Here is a 22,738-nt window from a genome sequence, read left to right as displayed (position 1 = left end):
GCATAATCGACTCGGAGGCATTGGGTTTTTGGACCTGTAGCATACAAGGCTGAATTGAAGACAGAGAGACTGGAGGCAGGAAGATTAGAGGTTCAGGGATGCAGAAGGACTGAGCAGTAGCAGTGAGAACGGGGCAGATAGGAGGACACTCTGGGGCAAACCAGACAGGACTGGGGCCGGGTAGCTATGGAGAAGGAGAGGGCGGCCGGGAAAGGGGTTTGTGAAAATGTCGGCAACCAGGAGACAAAGGCACCGGGAGGAGCAGGCTAGGGGGAGATGGTGAGTCCATAACAGGCGCGCTGCATCTGAGTGCCTGTGGGGACCCAGGGGGCTGTCCACAAAGAAACTAATGATACCTGAGTGAGAGTCATCAGCGTAGAGGTGGGCCTTCCAGCTGAGGCCGGATAAGGTTACCAGCTAGAATGTAAGCGCAGAAGCGCCTCTGAGGCACCCCTCACTGTCCAGCCTCCCAGCTTTTGCCCATTCCAGGAGCCCTCTTCTTGAGAAACCCCCTCTCCTCCTGCCTGTGTTCAAACGTTCCTTTTCCTCTTCCCATTCTCACTGTCCTCTGAGATTCAAACAATTGACTGGGGGATGACAGCCCTCGCTCTGGATGACCCCAGTATCTGGCAAGTGCCCTGTACATGTCTCAGGCACTAAAGGTGAACTAAGCCAGGCGTGTTTTAGTGGCACAGGTCAGAGATGGAAGCTTCGAAGGGGACAAGCTTTAGAAACACCCCTACTCCACCCCACCCCCACCTCATACATCCTCCTTCCTGGGCTCCCCAGCATGGGCACAGCCCCACTTAACAATGTGGCTGTGAGCAGGACGCCAACCTTCTAGCATTCTTTGAGTCTTCTTCATTTTCATCTGTAAAATAGAGACGCTAATAAGTGGCTGAGGTGGTTGGTGGTTCAGTGGTAGAATTCTCACCCTCCATGCAGGAGACCTGTGTTTGATTCCAGCCAGTGCACTCACGGGCAGCCACCACGCATCTGTCACTGGAGGCTTGTGTATTTCTACGATGTTAAGCAGGTTTCAGCAGAGCTTCCAGTCTAAGACTAGAAGGGAAGACCTGGTGATCTACTTCCAAAAATCAGTCAGTGAAAATCCTGTGGTTCACAACAGCCAGATCCACAACCAATTATGGGGATGGCACAGGACCAGGCAGTATTTTGTTCTGTTGTACATGGGGCCACCATGATTCGGAGGCCAATTGGCAGGAGTTAAAAATAGCAACAAATATGTGACTATTAGAAAAAATAGGGTCCAAATGGGATCAAATGGATAAGACCCTTAGGAAGTGAATGGGAGGTGGGGTCAAGTCCCGGTGTGGTTACAAGAGCAGAGAGAGTGGGCCAGACCAGCCTTGACCTCCACTTGAGGGTTAGACACTCTTGAATGAGCCTTCTGTCTCCAAGTCTGCACAACGAGAATCACAAATGTAATCATGTAAAGATTCCACATGCCAAATACCCAGTGGGCCAGCCTACAAAGTAGCTGCTATTACGTTTCACTTTACAGTGCCCCTAACAAGTGCTGGTGCCCTTACCCCTAGGGATGCCTCATACCCCACCTCTGGGACACCCCGCCTTCATTCAGCAACACACCTTCTACTGCCTCCTTCCTTGACCCCGAACACTGCCGGTGCAGGTGCAGCGGGGCAGGGCTGTGTTCCCCTAGGGGCCTGTGCCCTGCCTCACTGGAGCAGGAGGCCCTGTGCACTGGGCTGCAGGGAGATCTGAGCTATAGAGCTGACTTGGGCAACAATAGGTGTTTGCATCAGATAATGAGTGAAGTGCCTTGTTATTTCATTAACGTGTGTAGCAACGACTGCAGCAGAAGGAAGGAGCCTTGGAAACCTACACTGTGGGTGGTAAGGGGGTGGGGCTGAGATCCCTGACCAGCAACCAAATTGGGGCTGACCTGGAGGCTCAGCTGGAACTGCAGGGATGGCCTCTGGACACAGAGGTGTGTGTGGAGCCGAGTTCATCCTAAACCCTCAGCCCCCAGGACTTGCTATCCTGGAAATGGAAGCCCCATTCCAGTCTTGAGTCTGGTGACCCAAAAAAAAACCAAACCAGTTGACATCGAGTTGATTCCAACTCACAGCAACCCTATGGGGTAGAGTAGAACTGCCCCATAGGGTTTCCAAGGAGAGGCTCGTGCATTAGAACTGCCGAGCTTTTGGTTAGCAGCCAAGCTCTTAACCACTGCACCTCTAAGTCTCCCTGGTGACCCCACTGGGGGCAAAATCAATAAGCACAACCCTAGCCCACCACTGCCAGTGCCTCCATCCCCCCTGTAACCGAGCTCTGTGCTCCTGAGGGCTCAGACCCGATATTTAGCCTCCCAGTGTTCAGCTGAAGTTCTGGAGCCAGTCAAACTGGGCTTTGCCTCCTGACTACACCCTCTACAAGGTGGTGAGTTGTAAGAGCTTTCATGAAATGGAATTATAAGAACATGTCTCATGCATTAAGGCAATGTAATCAATACTCTAAAAAATTCCATGGAGCACCTACTATGTGCCAGGCACCTTCTAGGCTCTGAAGATCCAGCATGGAACAGAATGGACTAAGGTCCTGCTCTGATGAAGTTCACGTTCCAGCGGGGTGGGAGGAGGGGGAGGGGGGGGGAGAGACATAGGAATAAATAAGAAAAATATTAGAAGGCCATAAGTGCTATAAAATTTGGAAATGGGATAACACAGGACTGGCTGTCAGTAACAGGGGTGTTTTGTTTTTGTTTTTTTGTTTTTCCATTGTGCTTTAAGTGAAAGTTTACAATTCAAGTCAGTTTCTCATACAAAAACTTATACACGCATTGTTACATGACCCTAGCTGCTCTCCCTGTAATGCGACAGCACACTCCTCCTCTCCACCCTGTATACCCATGTCCATTCAACCAGCTCCTGACCCCTTGTGCCTTCTCATCTTGCCTCCAGACAGGAGTTGCCCACATAGTCTCATGTGTCTACTTGAGCTAAGAAGCTCACTCCTTACCAGTATCATTTTATGTCTTACGTTGTTAGGTGCCATTGAGTCAGTTCCAACTCAAAGCCACACTGTGCACAACAAAACAAAACACTGCCCGGTCCTATGCCACCCTTACAATGGTTTTTATGCTCGAGCTCATTGTTGTAGCCACTGTGTCTTATAGTCCAGTCTAATATTTGTCTGAACAGTTGGCTTCGGGAATGGTTTTAGTTTTGGGCTAACAGAGAATCTGGGAGCCATGTCTTCTGGGGTCTGTCCAGTCTCAGTCAGATCATTAAGTCTGGTCTCTTTACTAGAATTTGAGTTCTGCACCCCACTTTTCTCCTGCTCTGTCAGGGACTCTCCATCACGTTCCCTGTCAGGTCAGTCATTGGTGGTAGCTGGGCACCATCTAGTTCTTCCCGTCTCAGGCCGATGGAATCTCTGGTTTATGTGGCCCTTTGGGAGCCCGGGTATTTTGGAAAGTGATCAGGGAAGCCCACTCTGAGTTAGTAACATTCGAACTGAGGCCCAAGTTACCTGCTGCTGTCAGGGGAAGTTCTCAGGAAGAGGGAGTGGCAAGCACCATGGCTCTGGGTCAGACTCCACGGGCACGTCTGGGCCGAGAAAGGAGGCCGGCACAGCTGAAGCACAGTAGGCAGTGAAGATAAGACAGCTTCTGTGTGGACAGAACAAGGGGCCAGTCACGGGGCCGGCTGGAGGATGTGGGGTTTTACTTTTGGTGTCATCGCAGCCGCTAAGGCCAGAGCAGGGAGGGACATGATCTGATTTACATTGTTCAAAGGCTCCTGGCTGCTGGGAGGGAATGGGTTGGAGGGACCAGGGTGGGAGCAGGAGAGCTGGGTGGGAGCTGGCCTGAGCAAGAGCAATGTTTGGATGAGGGCAGTGCTGGGTGGGACAGAAAGAAGCTGGGTTCCAAAGGTACTGTCAACACAGCCTGCGAATGGTGAGGGCTAGTGAGGGGACAAGGATGACAAGGATTAAATAAGATCGTGATTGCTGGTAAAGGGCTTAGCATGGCACCTTGCACATAGTAAGTGCTTGATAAATGGCCAATTGATTCTCACTCATGGTGACTTGTATGTTTCAGAGTAGAACTGTGCTCTGCAGGGTTTTCAGTGTTCTAATCTTACATCAGTAGATCACCAGGCCTTTCTTCCGAGGTGCTTCTGGATGAGTTTGAACTATTAGCCAGTTCGGTTAGTACACAGCGCTTCACGTTCGTGCTGCCAGGGATTCTACTCCATCAGTACCCAGCCCAGCCTTCTAAAGGGCCCAGCCCTGCAGGTCACGCAGGGTGGCATTTCTGCTCTCAGTTTCCTGGGCTGGACCAGATGACCGTGCAGGGGAGTGTGGGAGGGTCAGGCAGTCATGTTGTCCAACATCTGCTGTGACAGCATGAGCACCGGGCAGGGACTTGCCCCAGGTCATTGGGCTTGTAAAATGTGGAGGAAGAACAGGAAATCCAGTCTGCTGATCCTGTAAAATCCCCTCTGGGATCCCGTAAGTTTGAAATTCCCAGGCATGAATTCCAGCAGCATCTTCCTCCAACATCCGCTGAAAGGCTGGCTGTGAAGGCTGTTTCCTGACCCCGATCTGGACCCCTAGGGCTTCAGCATGCTGACGGTGATCCTTGTCCCTCGCCACCTCTTGCCCCAGCAGCCTTGCTGAGGTCAGCCTGCAGTGCTGACCAGGCCTCCCCTGGCCTGTGGATTTCCCAGCGTTGGGTATCCGCTTGGGCAATCCGGGGCAGGCCATTACCATTGCCTCATCTCTTTCCACAGCCGACTTGGAAGGGCTCCCTAGCTTTATGCCAGGGGAGGCTGGCATAGCTGCCAACACCCTACTTCATGGCGCCATGGGCCCCCACGTGAATGCTCTGGCTCCTGGGGGCTGAGCCACACAGAATAGAACCACCTTTCCTGCTGGGACACAGCCCAGGTGGAATCCCCCATTCTTCCTCCTCACCCAACTTGGTTGTGAGTCAGGGAAGGTCCCACTGGCAGTTCCTGTCTCTTCCTCTGCTGCCCACAAGGGTATGAGGGTATGAGCAGGCACAGCCCACAGGGCAGAGGAGGCAAGGTGGAGCCAGCTGAAGCCGGTACCCAACCTGCCTCCTGCCTGGTGAGGTCACTAGGAGGGCATTCCTTCCTCCAGTCCCCAAGGATCCAGCCTTCTGCTGGCCCCAGACTTGGCATACAGGTTTTATACTTAACCCCAGAGTGGCCCCCACTTCGCTTGGGGCCAGGTTCAGACGAGAGGCAATCAGGGGCTTAAGTGGCTGCTGGAAAAGGCCAGCCCTCTGCTTATTAAATATTAAGTGGCAAGAGTATGGGAATGTATAACTGCAAATAAGACTCCTAAGCAGATGTTGCCAACAGCTTGGACCGGCGCGCACTTGGGACCAACAGGGGATTTCAAGTCATCAAGTCAAGCTGCTGGCAAGTGCCCGGTATTGACTGGGCACCTGCTGGGTGCCAGGCCCTGGACGGGGGGCTGCAGGTAGAAAGAAGGACCAGACGTGGGGTTTCAGGGATTCCCCATCTGGTGAAGAAGACAGGCAAAGTAAGCAAAGACTCACAGCCACAGGTAATCCCAGGCTTAGCGAGGGCCCCAGGAAACACTTGGAAGTGGGTAGGGGAAATGAACTGACTTTGAAGGATACATTCAATCAGTTAGTCATTCAACAAACATTCATGGAATACCTACTGTGTGTCAAAAATTGTTATAGGTTCTAGGAAGTAGAGTATTAAATTATCAAATCTTTCTCTCATGGCCCTTACAGCTCTCTCAGCAGGAGCTTGCATTCTACAAATGAATAAGAGCTTCACCATGAAGAAAGGCAGAAAGGAAAGGCAAAGATCTGGAGACAAGAAGTAAACTCAAGGTGAGTAGGGAGTCCCGTGTGGCTGGGAGGGAGGGATGGGAGGGGTAGAAGATGAGGCCTGAAAAGCTGCCATACTAAAGGGTTTGGGTGAGTTCTGGAGGATTTCAAAGAACAGCGGAGCGACCTCTCTCAGGGATAGTCCATGGCTCCCAGGGTCCCTGGGATAGGACTTAGACTGGCCGTTTAAGCTGCCATTCTGAGAGGCAGTGAGAGGAGGAGGCACTGCTACAGACCTGGCGGAAGTGGAATGTGGCTGCTGGTGAGCCGCCCACCCCCACCCAGGCTGGGTACTGAAGCCGGTGCCCGTGCTGTGCTGCAGCCAGAGCTCCTCTGAGGGTCCACCCCTTCGCTCTCCTCACACCTGCAACCTGTTACACCAGTTCCTGAGCTGCTGAAAACCTATCCTGAGAACATAGGCGCCTTTGTGTTTGACTGAGAACCCAGTCTCTGCAGAGGTCGGGGGAGGGGGACAGGTAATATGAAACACAGGCCTTTCAAGCAACAAGTCCTTGCAGAGGGAAGATTCCAGTTCAACATCTGTAAAAATGCCCCAGCTGTCAGGGTCTCTCTCTGCTGCCCTGCCCGGAGCCAGGGGGACGGACGGGATGAACTTTCAAGGTCATCCCTTGGCCATGATTCTGTGCAAAGAACAGTCAGGGAAGGAGAAAGGATGAGAAGAGCTGCATTTGAAGATGCCAAGATCTCAGGGGGTTAGAGTCTCTGAATATGATTCTAAGAGTCTAAAATTGCGTTAGGCTGAGATTCTAGCATTTATAGATTTAAAATTCTGAGAGTCTAGAATCCTGTGATTCTAAGACTAGCTTGATTAGGGAAAGTGAAACATCACAGCCATCACCTCCTCTTGATAAAATTCACGCCTCTGGAGAGAACCCCACACCCCATAACTCCTAAGCCAAACAGGCTTGTTTTCCCCCTTTCTGCCTTTAAATTGTCTTCTCACTCCTTGGTGTCTGCTCATCTGCACACCCCCTCCACGGTCCCTCCTCCAAGCCTGGCAGCCGCACATTTGCCATCTGCATGTAACCCAGTGATTAGCACAGCCGAGCAGGAGAAGAGGGGTGTGCAGCCCTTGCTGCCTGCCAGTCAGGCAGCCTTAAGTCAGCCGGGCTGCAGGAGTCACTCAGGCTCCCAGAAAGGGCTGAGCAGGAGAGGGGAGACATGCACACGAGGACCCAGATGCACACACACACACACAGAGGAAGGCTCCAGGCAGGCAGACATACAAAAGCACAGAGAGAAACATGCATACCACATGCAGACATTCACACTGAGTGCACACTCACACGTGTGCAGCACTCACACATATGCAAACAGACACAGACACAGCTTCCCAGCGACACACACCCGCACGCAGACATCCAAAGACACAGAGAGAAAGCACAGCACACATGGAGATTTGCAGAGCCATACACACACACACACTCAAACACACACACTCACCCTCCCACAGAGACACAGCCACACGGTGAAACACCCAGTGGCATACACACTCACACATGTGTACAGACGTGCACGGGCAAACAAACCCACACGTAGTTATGTATTGGAGTTACACAGACCAACACACTCCCAGGGCCACGGCACTGAGTGTCCCCTCCAAATAAAGATGGCAGCAAATTCACCCTTCCATTTCCCTCTTATACCTCTCCCACTCCCACTCCTTCATCAGACATTAGACACATAACCCACTATGCACACAGCCTACAGCGTACGAAGCCTGCAGAGCTGTGACACAGTGGACTGGGTGGTGGGGGGGAAGGGACAGTCCAGTCGTGCTGCAGGAGCTCAGAGACAGCTGGAACACATGTAAGCACTGGTTTAAGGAAACCATTTCCAGGGTTGTACAAAAGAAAGGGGCCCTGGTGGTGCAGTGGTTAAAGTGTTTGGCTGCTAACCAAAAGGTCGGTGGTTCAAATCCACCACTTGCTCCATGAAGGAAAGATGTGGCAGTTTGCTTCCATAAAGATTCATGGCTTTGGAACTCCTATGGGGCAGTTCTACTCTGGCCTATAGGGTAGCTATGAGTTGGAATTGACTCGACAGTTGTAGGTTTGGTTTGTTTTGGTGGATAGGTAGTGAGCTCCCCGTCACTGGAGGCAATCTAGTAAAACAGACATCTGTACATCGGATGAGAGAGGGAGTGCTGGGGCAATTGAAGACCTTAAAAATTCCTTCTAACTCTGATATTTTGTATTTCTATCAATTCCACTGGGCTTCAAAACAGTGATCTTCAATTTTTTTTTATTACTTTATCAGTAAAAACATTTTAAGGAGGTACCCCAACACATGTACATTTGTTTATTTGTAAATATGTACTTTTGGGACAAATACGTAGTTCATAGAATATACACAAAAATAGAAAACCTTTAAATAATGAGATAAAACTATGTAGAACACTGTCTTAAAGGGCAGGAAGAATTGGAATGAAAGTGATGTAGCATTTATTAAATACTTCCTCAGATTAGCAGTTCAAATCCACCAGCCAGTCCTTGGAAACCAGATGGGGCAGTTCTACTCTGTTCTATTAGGGTCACTGTAAATTGGAATGGACTTGACGGCAACGAGTTTGGGTTTTTGTTTGTTTGTTTGTTTGTGTGCCAGAAGGAGTCCTGGTTGCACAGTGGCTAAAGTGGTTGGCTCCTAACAAGAATGTTGGCTGTTCAAACCACCAGCTACTCTGCTGGACTTCGTAAAGATTTACAGCCTTAGAAACCCTGCGGGCAATTTTTTTAAGTCCTCTAGGTTTGCTATGAGTCAGAATCAACTCGACTCAATGAGTTTGTTTTTTCTGATCTACCAGACTCTTAATTTAGTTTTTCTATTAATCCTCAAGATATCCTTGTGAAGAGGCTCTCCTTTGTTTTTATTTTGTTTGTTTGTTTGTTTTTCTGCATTTTATAGATGCTGTGCTGAAGCACAGAGAGGAAAAGTCACTGACCTGAGGCCACGCTGCCTGTAGCTGGCAGGACTGGGATTTGGACCCTCACAGGCTGGCCCAGAGCCCATATCCCACCCTCTAATCCCCTTGCTGTTCACAGGTCGTGCAGGGAAGGTGTGGGCCTTGTGTGGATTGGGGAAAGACCCATTTGACTTCTGTAGGCAACAGCTTCAAGGTGGGGGTTCTCCAGCTGAGTGGCCGGGGCTGCTCCACCTGCAAAGGCCTCAGATGTCACCCTAAAGGATTAGCGTTTGCAACTGACCCTCAGGCCACTGGCACCGTGGGCAAGGCATGGTTATTCTTAATTGCCTTTGCAGTTAGTTGCTGTCAAGTCAATTCCGAGTCATGGCAACCCTATGTGTGCACAGTAGGATTGTACTCCTTACGGTTTTCGAGGCTGTGACCTTTTGGAAGCAGATCGCCAGCCAGGTCTGTCTTCTGAGGTACCTCTGGGTGGGTTTGAACCACCAACCTTTCAGCTGTAGTTTAGAGCTTAACCCATTTACACCACCCAGGGACTCAAATTGCCTTTAAATCCTTGCTGCTCAAAATGTGGTCCATGGACCAGCAGCTTCAATCTCACCTGGGATATGTTAGAAATGCAGAATCTCAGGCCCACCCCAGGTCTACTGGGTCAGAATCAGCATTTAACGAGGTTTCCAGGTGACTCGGATGCACATTAGAGTTTAAGAAGCCATTAAATTAATCTGTTCTATGGTCCTATCCCATTGGGATGCTGGGAAGCCCAAACTTTGTCGTTCTTTGGGCTCCTTCCTCTCCAGAGCTTGCTCAGTTCCAGTGCTCCAGCATTTGAGGTGGCTTCCAGGAGCCTGTCCAAATGCTCTCTCTGTAGCTCCTTTGCCCAAAACCCTGCAGCAGCTCAGACTTGCTCTGAGTAAAACCCCAAGGCCTGACCGTAGCCCGGGAGACCCTACTCCCTCTCCACCCTCTTCTCCCACCACTCTCCCTCCCTCCCTCTCTCCACCTCCTGGCCACCTGCTGTCCTCAACATGCCCCCACAGGGTCTCCACACTGGCTGTCCCCTCTGCCGGGCCTGCCTGTGGCTCTCGCTTTCACTTCTTCAGGAAATTCCACTCCTGAGCAAGACCCTCCCTGCCATCCTGTGTAGGATAGCAGCCCCCATCCCTCTCTGTCCCCTCACCCTGATGCCTTTGTCTCAGCACTTGTCCCTACAAAGCATGCACTGTATTTCTTCGTTCACGCATTTATCTCTCCATCTTCCCCACTAGAAGGTGCAGGCCTTGAGGGCAGGAGCTGTGACTGTAATTTCTAGACCTGGCACAGCCCCTGGCCCATAGCAGGTGCTCAGTAAACATCTGTTGCCTGATTGCAGGCCGTGTATTACTTCACTGTGTGCATTGTCCCGGCCCAGGAGGCCCTCCAGGCTCAGCAGCTCTGTGGTCCAGCTTTCCAGGGTACCAAGGCCCCAGAAGCCTTGCCCATCTCCCAACCCCTCGCCAAGCCCTGATGGGGTAAGGGCAGCACCCCCCTGCCCATCTGAGACCTTCCAGCTTCTTCAAAGTGCCCTCCCAACCCCCACTCCTGCCTCTCCCAATTCTCCCTGGCAATCTCTTGGGTTTTAGGCTTTCACAAAGACCAAACCAAAAAAGAACCCGTTGCCATCAAGTTGATTCTGACTCATAGCGACCCCATAGGACACAGTAGAACTGCTCATAGGGTTTCCAAGGAGCAGCTGGTGGATTGACATGCTGACCTTTCTGTTAGCAGCCGAGCTCTTCACCACTGCACCACCAGGACTCCTCACAAAGACCAGGGGGTGGGGGGTGGTAATTTTGGGCACACTTTTGCCAAATTCCCTGTAGCACATATTTACTAAACCAAAACCAAACCAAACCCATTACCACTGAGTCGATTCCGACTCATAGCAACCCTATAGGACAGAGTAGAACTGCCCCATACAGTTTCCAAGGAGCTTCTGATACATTTGAACTGCCGACCTTTTGGTTAGCAGCCATAGCTCTAAACCACTATACCACCAGGGTTTCCACATATTAACTCACACATACACACTAGGCCCAGTTATTTCCTGGAAATTGGAGAGAAGAAACATTAGGTGGACAAACACAGACTAACACTTTCTAATTTGGCCTGTCATGTGTCTACACAGCAAGACTTCAGGCTACGCATCACCCCTCTGAGCTTCGCTTTCTTGTCTACGTGATGACTTTCTTTGGTAAACAGGGGATGAGACTCAGTGACATGGTGGCATTCAGGCATGAACCAGCCCAGTGCCCAGGGCATTTGAGGGCCGAGGAGTGGATGGATTGGGAGTGAGGAGGAGGAGTAAGGTATTTGGTATCAAAAGATCTGGATTCGTTGCCTTACTTTGGCACTAGCTCATTCTGCCACCCAGGCACCTTCTCCCTCTCGCAGAGGCTCTATTCGCACATCTGTGCAAGTGGTCAGAGGTGAGTGGGACAAACTTTGGTCAGGTGAGGCCAGCTTCTGGGCCCAGCCTTCACACCACGTGGCTGGGAGATTCCTGAGGTCACAGGCTAAAGGGCTCTGGAAATCACTCTGAAAACACCACATAACTGGCGACTCCCATCAAGTAACAGGCTGAAGAGCTCTGGAAACCACCTCTAGGCCCATTGCCCTCCTCGTTCCAGAGGCCAGAGTCCAGGTTCACCAGAAGCCAGCAGCAGACAAAGTGGTTTATGTTGCTTCAGCTGCCCCGGGAGCCAGGCCTGTTCCTGCTCTAGGATGGATACTTCCTCTCAAAAACAGTAATGAGGCCAACTGGACTCCCACCCTCCCTGCCTGGGAAGGAAACCAGGGTTCAGTGAGGATGCCTGTTTTTCAAGGAAACCCAGGCCAAGCTGAGTGTCTTAGTCATCTAGTGCTGCTATAACAAATACCGCAAGTGGATGGCTTTAACAAAGAAATTTATTCTCTCACACTCTAGTCGGTTACAAGTCCAAATTCAAGGTGTGGCTCCAGGGGAAGGCTTTCTCCCTCTGTCAGCTCTGGAGGAAGATTTCCTTGTCAATCTTGCCTTGGTTGAGGAGCTTCTCAGGCGCAGGGACCCCAGGTCCAAAGGACATGCCCTGTTCCCAGTGCTGCTTTCTTGGTGGTATGAGGTCCCCAACTCTCTGCTTGCTTCCCTTTCATCTCTTGAGAGATAAAAAGGTGGTGCAGGCCACACCCCGGGGAAGCTCCCCTTACATTGGATCAGGGAGGTGACCTGAGTAAGGGTGGTGTTACAATCCCACCCTAATCTTTTTAATATAAAATTACAATCACAAAACGGAGGACAACCACTCAATACTGGGAAGGATGGCCCAACCAAGTTGATACACACATTTTTGGGGGGACATAATTCAATCCATGACACTGAGCCCTTAAGAAGGAGGGCCTGAACCCTTCAGTTCAGTTGCCAGCGCCCGGGTGACAGAGCTGCCTCCTGCTTTCTGCTCAGCTTCTTCTCTTACTCTGTCAGCAGCTACCTCCTGAGTCCCTACTCTGTGCCAGGCACTGCTCCAGGTGCTGGGGAGAGGGAGACAGAAAGCAATCAATATATAATATTTATATGCTACCAAGAAATATAAATGCTATCAAGAGAACTAAAGCAGCATAAGTGGACAGGAAGTGACAGGGGACAATTTTAGATGAACTGGTCAGGACAGGCCTCTCTGAGGAGGTGACATTTGAGCAGACACCCAAAAGAAGAGCCAGAGCAAGCTAACTGGGTGAATAGAGTTCCAGACACAGGGAATAGCAAGTGCAAAGGCCCTGAGGTAGATGCCAGCTGGACATGTTGAAGGAGTGCCAAGAAGACAAGTATGGCTAGATGCAATGAGCGAGGGGGACATGAGGTCAGTAAGAGGCAGGGCGTGAGATCACGTGGGGACTTATGGGCCACACTGAGAACTTGGGGTTTTATTCCAAGAGAGGAGATAGAAAGTTATTGGGAGATTTTGACGGAAGGAGGGACAAGATATCTCTGGCTGGTGTGCAGGGTCTGAATAGTCAGGAGGCCAGGGAGATGCCAGCACCGATTCAGGTGAGAGACGGAGGTGCAGGGACAGGGTGCGGCGTGAGCGATCAGATCTGCACTTATGTGGAGGTAGAGCCAAGAGAGCTAATTGACAGGACTGTGAGTGGGGAGTGAGAGAGAGATGAGTCCAGGAGGCCATGAGAATGTTTCATCTGAGCAACTGCATGAGGGGACTGAGGTGGGGAAGATGGGGCAGGAGCAGGCCCCAAACATCCTTCTCAGCTGCCTGTGTTGATCTCTCTCTCTCTTATGCATTAATCCTCCCTCCAGCTGTTTTCAGATGAGGAAACAGGCTGAGACACGCCCCCGCCCAAGGTCACACAGCAGTGAGGGGCAAGCCAGGAGTTGAGTGCAGCTCTCTCCGCCACTGTGCCGTATCGTCCCATCAGTCCTGGAAAGGGTCCCAGTCACCCGTCATTCATCAAACACTTGTGTGCCTACGCCGGGTCAGCAGGCCCTGAACTGGGACCTGGAAATCATCACACCAGCCCCTCGGTGGTGGCAGAAACTTAGTGAGGGCTCCATGGGGCCTCCCAAGCTTGTAGCAAAGTGAGGTTAGAATGTGCAGAGGTCAAGACCAGGTGCTGTGGAAGGAGAACTCCTGGAATCAAGGCCCAGCTCTGCAGCTCACAAGCTGTGTGCTCTCGGACATGCCCCTAAGCCTCTCTGTGCCTTGGCTTCCTCATTTGTGAAATGAGGATAAGAATTGGGTTTGCGGAAGAACTAAATGGTGCTCAGCTCCCACCAATGACTGCCCTGACAGGGAACACAAGAGAGAATCCCTGATGGGGCAGAACAATGAGATGCAGATCTCAAACTCTTATAAAGAGACCAGGCTTAATGGCCTGACTGAGACTGAAGGGACCCTGATGGTCATGGTCCCCAGACCCTTTGTTAGGCCAAGATTGGAACCATTCCCGAAACCAACTCTCCAGACAGGGACTGGACTATAGAATAGAAAATGATAACGGTGAGGAGGGAGCTTCTTGCTCAAGTAGACACATGAGACTATGTGGGCAGGTCCTGTCTGGAGGGGAGATGGGAGGGCAGAGAGGGTCAGAAGCTGTCTGAATGAACACAGGGAATACAGGGTGGAGAGGAGGAGTGTGCTGTCTCAGCTAAGGGGAGAGCAGCTAGGAGTATATAGCAAGGTGTGTGTAACTTTTTGTATGAGACTGACTTGATTTGTAAACTTTCACCTAAAGCACAATAAATAAATAAACAAATAAAAGAATTGGGTCTGCATTACAATGTCATGGTGAGGGGTCATGAGAGAATCCACATGCCTAGGGCTCGGTAACAGCTCCTGCATTTTAGTTATTAATAGTATTGTTATTGTCAGCCCCTGGAGGGCACAAACAGTTAAGCACTCAACTACTAGCTGAGAGTTTGACAGTTCAAACCCACGCAGAGGCACCTCAGAAAACAGGCCCGGTGATCTGCTTCCAAAAGGTCACAGCCTTGAAAACCCTATGGAGCAGTTCTAGTCTGCACATACAGGGTTGCCACGAGTTGGAATTGACTCCATGGCACAAAACAACAGTATTATTACTAGGCAGAGTCAGCACTGGAACCCAGGTCTCCCCATGCACGCTGAGGCCATTTGCTCCGTGTCCTGCTGCAACCCTTGAACCCCCACCTGGCAGGGGACCTCCACCCAACAGCGTGGGGGGAGGCTCTGCTCAGTACAGCTGGGCTTGGCTCAGGCGGAGCCAGATCCCCAGAGCCTGAGAACAGTGTTTAGGGCCTGACAGCACGGCCCCACCCCTGAGGAGCTGGGCGAGCTGCCTGCCTGCCCAGTCAGTTGCTGAGTCGCTGCCTTCTCTGGGAAAGCTCTAATTACAACGTGGCTCCCCTAGGCCCTGGCTCCATGATTTGTCACAGCTCCTCTGCTCTGGGGCACTGGCTGGAGCCTCTGAGCCAGTGGAAAGGACAGGAGCAAGAGTGATGGTCTGGCCAACTAACTGGGAAGGTAGGACTTGCCTCATGGACTGGTCCTACCAGGGCTTGAACTTCAGTCTATTCAGTGCAGTGTGGTCCCAGAACCAGCACCATCACCTAAGACTTACTGAATCAGAAACTCTGGGGGTGAGGCTCCGGGATTTGCGTGTCAGTTAGCAGGTTCTCCAGGAGCTGCTGATGCCCGATTAAATTGGAGACCCACCGCTCTGATTCCTGAGCAGCTGTAGGGGAGGTACGGTAGACCAAAGCACAGGCTCACAGACCTCCCCTCAAATCCAGACTCTGCCCCGGTTCCTTACTGGGTGCTTTGGCCAGGTCACGATTTTTACTCATTCAATACATATTTATTTACAACATACTATTGACTGTTGAAGGTCCTGGGGCTGCAGCGCTGGGACAAAACAGTGGTCACAGCCAACATCTTAACATACAGTTATTCACCTAACCCCTATGAGAAACATTTTAGGTACAGTTCCATCATTACCCCCACCTGGGCAGGCAAAGCACAGATTGGCAAAGCTGTAGGATCTGCTTTCAGGGCCACGCACAGAGCCACTAGGCTAGACTGACCTGTGGCTAGTTAAAAACAAAAAAACGAATAGTTGCAGTCAAGTTGATTCCAACTCACGGTAACCGCACGAGTGTGAGAGTAAAACTGTGCTCCATAGGGTTTGCAGTGGCTGATTTTTTGGAAGTAGGCTGCCAGGCCTTTCTTCTGAGGTACCTCTGGGTGAACCTGAACTGCCAACCTTTGGATTAGCAGCAGAGCCCATTAATCATCTGCACCACCCATGGACTCCCGTGGCTAGTTAGGGAGAGGACAAAACGCAGTAAAGATACACAATAATGGCAGGTTGTGATGCACGCTATGAAGAAAAAATAAAGTAGGAGAGGGAACAGGGTGAGGTGGGGCAGCGGTAGGGTGACTATTTTAGCAAGATGACCTGGCAAGGCCTTTCTGAGAAAACGACGTGAGTAGAGAAATTTCTAAGTCCTAGTTTTCTCATCTGTAAAATGGGGGAATTATTTGGGTTAGCACAAAAACCAAACCAAACCTGGTTTCTGAGGCTATAATCTTTACGTTAAACCCTGGTGGTATAGCGGTTAAGAGCTATGGCTGCTAACCAAAAGGACAGAAGTTCAAATCCACCAGGCACTCCTTAGAAACTCTATGGGGCAGTTCTACTCTGACCCGTAGGGTCACTAGGAGTCAGAATTGACGGCAACTTTTTTTTTTACTCTTCATGTTAACAGACTGCCACATCTCTTTCCCACAGAGCAGCTGGTGGGTTCAAACTGCCTACCTTTGATTTAGCAGTCAAGCATTTACCCACCGTGCCACCAGGGCTCCTTTATTAGCAGGAAAAACTAGACAACCAAACCCATTGCCATCTAGTCGATTCCAACTCATTGTGACCCTACAGGACAGAGTATAACTGCCCTGTAGGGTTTCCAAGGAGTGCCTGGTAGATTCAAACTGCTCACCTTTTGGTTAGCAGCAGTAGCTCTTAACCACTACACCACGAGGGTTTCCTTATTAGCAAGGTATAGTGTAAGTATCTCACAAGAACATGCTTACATACAAAATAGGTGCTGAACAGATGGCAACTTGCTATTTGTAGAACTGAGTTTGAATCCTGCCTGGCTAGGCCACTCACCAACTGTGTGTCATGGGCAAGTCACTGCATTGCTCTGAGCCTCAGTTTCCTCAGTTATATATAAAACGGGAAAGAGAACAGCCTCCCTGCAAGAGGCTCTTGGGAGCCTTGGCAGTGACCCATGTAAAGGTCAGAGGCCACAGCGAGAGCTCAGGAATGTCTGCCCCCCACCCCTGCATCCTCTCTAACCCAGTCAGAAGCTCCTCTCTGTGGCAGTTGGTTCCCTGGTTCAGGCCACTCAGGAGTCCTCACTGTCTTTATTTTTATTATTCTGTCTCCACAGCTGAGGCTTCTGGCTCCAAATGGCACCTCTTCCCCAGAAAAATAGGTCGTTGGCAGCTCCAGGCTCCAGCCTGGCCCCACACAAAGGCAGCCTGGCGAGCCTGCCTGCTGACACCAGCCCAGGGTTACGGAAAGGGGGGAGCAGAGCCCAGGCAGACCCTGGTGCCAGGCAGAGGGGGTCGTGCGGGTTCCAGTGCCCCAGTGGAGTGACCCTGGTCCGGTCACTTTCTGGGCTCACTTCCTGTCTCTGGGACCCCAGCGAGATGATGGATATCAAAGTGCCTGGCCCATGGCAGGGGGCTTTATCACCTCTCCTGGCAGAAGCAAAATGACAGACATCATGTTCCCACTATGGTCACTTTCATCCATGCTGCTACGGACCCCTCGGATCAGGGTGTCGTTGTTGTTAGCTGCCATCGAGTTGGTTCCGATTCATAGCAACCCTACGTACAACAAAATGAAACAGTGCCTGGTCCTGCGCCATCCTCACAATCTTTGTTATGCTTGAGCCCATTGTTGCAGCCACTGTGTCAGTCCATCTCATTGACGACCTTCCTTTTTTTTGCTGACTCTCTACTTTACCAAGCATGATATCCTTCTCCAGGGACTGATTCCTCCTGACAACATGACCAAAGTATGTGAGACAGTCTTGCCATCCTTGCCTCTAAGGAGCATTCTGGTTGCATTTCTTCCAAAGACAGATTTATCTGTTCTTTTGGCAGTCCACGGTATATTCAATTTTCTTCCCCAACACCACAATTCAAAGGTGTCAATTTTTCTCTGGTCTTCCTTATTCATCGTCCAGCTTTCACATGCATAAAAGGTGACTGAAAACACCATGCCTTGGGTCAGCACACCTTATTCTTCAAGGTGACATGCTTGCTTTTCAACACTTTAAAGAGGTCTTTTGTAGCAGATTTGTCCAATGCAATGTATTGTCTGATTCCTAGACTGCTGCTTCCATGGTTGTTGATTGTGGATCCAAGTAAAACGAAATCCTTGACAACTTCAATCTTTTCTCCATTTATCAGGATGTTGCTTATTGATCCAGTTATGACGATGTTTGTTTTCTTTATGTTGCAGTGTAATCCATACTGAACGCTGTGGTCTTTGATTTTCATCAGTAAGTGCTTCAAGTCCTCTTCACTTTCAGCAAGCAAGGTTGTTATCCACATATCACAGGTTGTTACTGAGACTTCCTCCAATCCTGATGCCACATTCTTCTTCATATAGTCCAGCTTTTCAAGTTATTTGCTCAGCATACAAACTGAATCGGTATGGTGAAAGGACACAACCCTGACACACACCCTTCCTGACTTTAAACCACGAAGTATCCCCTTGACCTGTTTGAATGACTGCCTCCTGATCTATGTACAGATTCCCCATGAGCACAATTAAGTGTTCTGGAATTCTCCTTCTTTGCAATGTCATCCATAATTTGTTATGATCCACACAGTCAAACGCCTTTGCATAGTCAATAAAACACAGGTAAACATCCTTCTGGTATTCTCTGCTTCCAGCCAGCATCCATCTGACATCAGCAGTGATATCCCTGGTTCCGCGTCCTCTTCTGAATCCGGCTTGAATTTCTGGCAGTTCCCTGTCAATATACTGCTGCAGCTGCTTTTGAATGATCTTCAGCAAAACTTTACTTGCATGTGATATTAATGATATTGTTTGATAATTTTCACATTCAGTGGAATCACCTTTCTTGGGAATAGACATAAATACAGATCTCTTCCAGTTGGTTGACCTGGGAGCTGTCTTCCAAATTTCTTGGCATAGACTAGTGAGCACCTCCAGTGCTGCATCCATTTGTTGAAACATCTCAGTTGATATTCCATCAATTCCTGGAGCCGTGTTTTTTGCCAATGCCTTCAGTGCAGCTTGGACTTCTTCCTTCAGTACCACTGATTCCTGCTCATATGGTACTTCTTGAAATGGTTGAGCATCGACAAATTCTTTTTTTGGTATAGTGACTGTATATTCTTTCCATCTTCTTTTGATGCTTCCTGAGTCGTTCAATATTTTCCCCATAGAATCCTTCACTATTGCAACTTGAGGCTTGAATTTTTTCTTCAGCTCTTTCAGCTTGAGAAATGCCGAGCATGTTCTTCCCTTTTGGTTTTCTATCTCCAGATCCTTGCTCGTATCATTATAATACTTTACTTTGTCATCTCGAGCTGCCCTTTGAAATCTTCTGTTCAGGTCTTTTACTTCATCATTTCTTCCTTTTGCTTTAGCTACTCGACGTTCATGAGCAAGCTTCAGAGTCTCTTCTGATATCAAATTTGGTCTTTTCTTTGTCTCCTGTCTTTTTAATGATCTGTTGCTTTCTTCGTGTATGATGTCCTTGATGTCATTCCACAACTCATCTGGTCTTCAGTTACTAGTGCTCAACGTGTCAAATCTATTCTTGAGATGGTCTCAAAATTCAGGTAGGATATAGTCAAGATTGTACTTTAGCTCTTGTCGACTTGTTCAGATCAGGGTAGACCTTTTTATTTCTATTTCACAGATGAAGAGACTGAGGTTCAAAACATTTTTTTTTTCCCCCACATCACATAAGTCAAATTGGCAGCCTTGGCCCGATCCTCCCTCCCTCCAGCAGATCCTGACAACAGGAAAGGGACGGGATCGACTTATCTAAATGGGTCCCTCTGGCTGTTGAAGGGAAAAGAGACAGGAGGGGACAAGCGTGAAAGCAGGGAGCCCAGGGGGAGAAGCTGGGGGCTCAGACCAGGGGCAATGGCAGAGGGGGAGTTGTTTGGTTCTGGATGAGACCTGAGGGCAGAGCCAGCAGGATTTGTTGGTGGGTTACACATGGGGAACAACTGGACGGTGGGGCTGCCTCTGGCTTCCCATAGACCTTCTTCTCAGTTTTTGCTCAAAACCACCTCCTCAGTGAAGCCTTCCCTGACCCATTTTTAAATTGCACCCCACCCCTTTCACTGGCACCCCTGGGCCCCTTCCTTGGTTTATTACCCCCTGTAGCACTTAACCTCATCTAAATATTTTACTTGCTGATTTGTTTTCCCCACTAGAATGTCAGCTCTTTGAGGACATTTTTGTCTTTTTTTCCAGCTGCTACCTCTCAATGCCTAGCACAATGACCAACACATAGTAGATGCCGAATAAATAATGTTGAGTGCATGAATGAATGACACATGTATGAACACAGTTCTATTTTGATCCAGGGCATCCCAGGAGTCTGCTATGGGGGTGGCTGATTCACATCAATTATTTGTCGTAATCTCTCTAGAGGACCTCAGGCAAGGTGTCCCCTCCACCTCATTTGACCCATCTGCCCATTGGTCTCAATGACCTCCCAGGGCTGACAGTCGGCCAAGGGTGATTTTATGTGGACTCTGAATCCAGAGAACAAGGCCCAGGGCCCCTCCTGGAGTGGGGGTGAGGGTGAAAATGACCCCTGTGTCAGAAAGCCCTGTTGAGCGCTTTTGCCAAAGGTGCTCTATATAAATAGCAGGTGGTTCAATTATTATCCTTCCCTAATCCAGGCAGGTTCCTAATCCTGGGCAGGTTTGTGCATGTCTGTGTCGTAAAGAATAGTGAGCCAGCAGAGCCTTCTGGAAGCCCAGGCCAGGGAGCTGCCTCCCCTCTGACCTTCCTCAGCACCCTTGGATACAGGTGATGGTCACCTTCATGGTCCCAGCCAGGCCCTGCCCGAAGAGTCAGAACCTTTTCCCTGCCGCCCACCTCAGATGCTGAGGACCTCACCGGTACCCCACTTCCATGCTCCCCTCCCTCTGACCCATTCTCCACTGGCAGCCAGAGTGGCCTTTTAAACACATAAATCAGGCAATGGCACTCTCCTGCATAAAGTCCTCCAATGGTAATAAATTAGGCTCCTTACCAAGGTCTGCAGGGCTGCCCAGCCCTCCTCACCCTCCACTTGTTCCCCTCCAACCAAGCTGACCTGTTGCTGTCAGCTGCTGTCAAGATGATTGTGACTCATGGTGACCCCATGTGTGCAAAGTAGAACTGCTCCATGGGGTTTTCTAGGCTGTGACCTTTTGGAAGCAGATCACCAGGCCTGTCTCTCCCAAGGTGCCTCTGGGTGGGCTTGAACTGCCAACCTTTCAGCTAGGAGCTGAGTGCTTAACAACTTGCACCACAAGCCTGGGGCCTTTATATTTGCTATTCCCTCTTCCTGGAACATCTTTCTCCCCCAGTCCTCGGCTTGCTGCCCCTTTATGTGACTCGCTTCTGAGGGAGGCCTGACCTGACCACCCTTATCTAAATTAGCTCACCTCTCACTCTCTCAGCTCAACCTTCTGTTGTTCATTAATTATTTGCACTTACTTGTCTACTTACCTGTCTCCCCTATGAGAATGTAAATTCCTCTTAACAGGGACCTAGTATGGGCTGCTGTTGTATCTTCTACATCCACAGAAATGAAAATTCCCTTGCACTTCAAATGCTGCCCAGAACCCTGTGGGTGCCCAAGGATTGTTGTCAAGCACTTGATTTATCACACACTGATATGGCACTTGGTGTGTGCTGGGCACGGTTTTAAGTGTTTTACAAACATTAATTTGCTAATTCCCACAACAACCTTTAGTCACTACTCATGTTGGCCTCATTTCATACAAGGAAACTGAGGCACAGAAAGGATAAGTTATTTTCCCAAGTCTGCTCATAAGAGGTGGTGGCGGGATTTGAACCCAGGGAGCCTGGCCCATGCTTTCAGTAGCTATACCCTGCCTGCCTCCCTGTCTTAGCATAACAGCAGGACCAAGCATTGGACTAGGAGGCTGGTGGGGAAGGAAGAGAGGATTGTTAGCCTGAGAATCAGGAATTCAAATCTTGTTTCTACTCCAGGCCTTCCTGTGTGGCCTTAGGTAAGTCCACTCCCTCTGTGGGCCTCAATTTGTTTCTGTCTGCAGGGCTGGGCCTCCCCCCGACCGTCTGCTCCCCCCCAACCCGGATTCATTCAGAGCACTTAACTGACTGTTGCCGTTGTCAGTTGTGGTGGAGTCGACTTTGACCCTATACCAAAAACCAAACCCACTGTCGTCGAGTTCATTGCGACTCATAGCGACCCTATAGGACGGAGTAGAACTGCCCCATAGGGTTTTCCAGGAGCGCATGGCGGATTCGAACTACCGAACTCTTGGTTAGTAGGCGTAGCACTTAACCACTACACCACCACAGTTTCCAGCGAACCTATAGGACTGTGTAAAATTGCCCCATAGGATTTCCAAGGACCGCTGGTGCATTCCAACTGCGACCTTTTGGTTACCAGCTGAACTCTCAACCGCTACGCCATGAGGACTCCGTCTTCGCTGCATAGGGAAGCAAAATTGGTTATCTCCGAGCTTATTTCCAACTCAAGAGCCCTCCAATTAGCAGAGGTCCTGGACTCCTTCCCCTCCCAAAGTCCGGAGCCTTCTACCAGGTGTCCACAGCACTCCCATTCCCCATCACTGACCTGGCTTCCATTGAGAACACAGAGTTCCCTCAAGGAACAAGAGCGCGGGATTGTTTTTTTCACGACAAGGCTCTGTTGTCAGCTTCCAGGCCTCTTCCCTTGCTCTCCTCCTGGCCCCTCATTTTCCTCACTGCCTGTCGTCTTCCCCCTAACTGGAGCCTAGTCCTTCAAGCTCCTCCCAATACACACCCCCGCCAGGGCCTACCCCACTGCCAGACCGAGAGGTACCTGGCCAGAGAACCCACCTCCTCGGGGAGACCCGGACTCTTCCCCTCGCTTGCCTGCCACAACCCCCTCCTCGCTCCACTCTCCTTCCAGCGCCTCTTTTCCAGGCGGTACTGAAGTCCTTCCTACACACGCGCTATTTTTGTACCACCACTCACTCCTTCCTCTCCCCCCTCCCCCCACATTCACTTACTTCCTGCTTTTCCTTCACCTCGGTCCAGCTGTGAAAGAATCGCGCCCCTCTCGCCGGCGCCCAACCCCGAAAGGGGCCCTTCAG

At 50.2% G+C, this 22,738-nt stretch overlaps 1 long non-coding RNA gene across 1 annotated transcript; it reads right to left on the bottom strand.

The window, feature by feature from the left end:
• Nucleotides 1-8,682: 8,682 nt before the first annotated feature.
• LOC135228598 (uncharacterized) lies at nt 8,683-22,646 on the bottom strand. Its single transcript, XR_010319227.1, has 2 exons — nt 21,120-22,646; nt 8,683-12,371 (listed from the first exon to the last, which is right to left on the bottom strand). It is a non-coding gene; the product is annotated as an uncharacterized LOC135228598 (long non-coding RNA).
• Between the last annotated feature and the right edge of the window lie 92 nt (nt 22,647-22,738).

Source organism: Loxodonta africana, chromosome 24 (assembly GCF_030014295.1).
Source record: "Loxodonta africana isolate mLoxAfr1 chromosome 24, mLoxAfr1.hap2, whole genome shotgun sequence".
NCBI lineage: Eukaryota > Metazoa > Chordata > Mammalia > Proboscidea > Elephantidae > Loxodonta > Loxodonta africana.
This window is presented reverse-complemented; position numbering and strand designations above follow the sequence as displayed.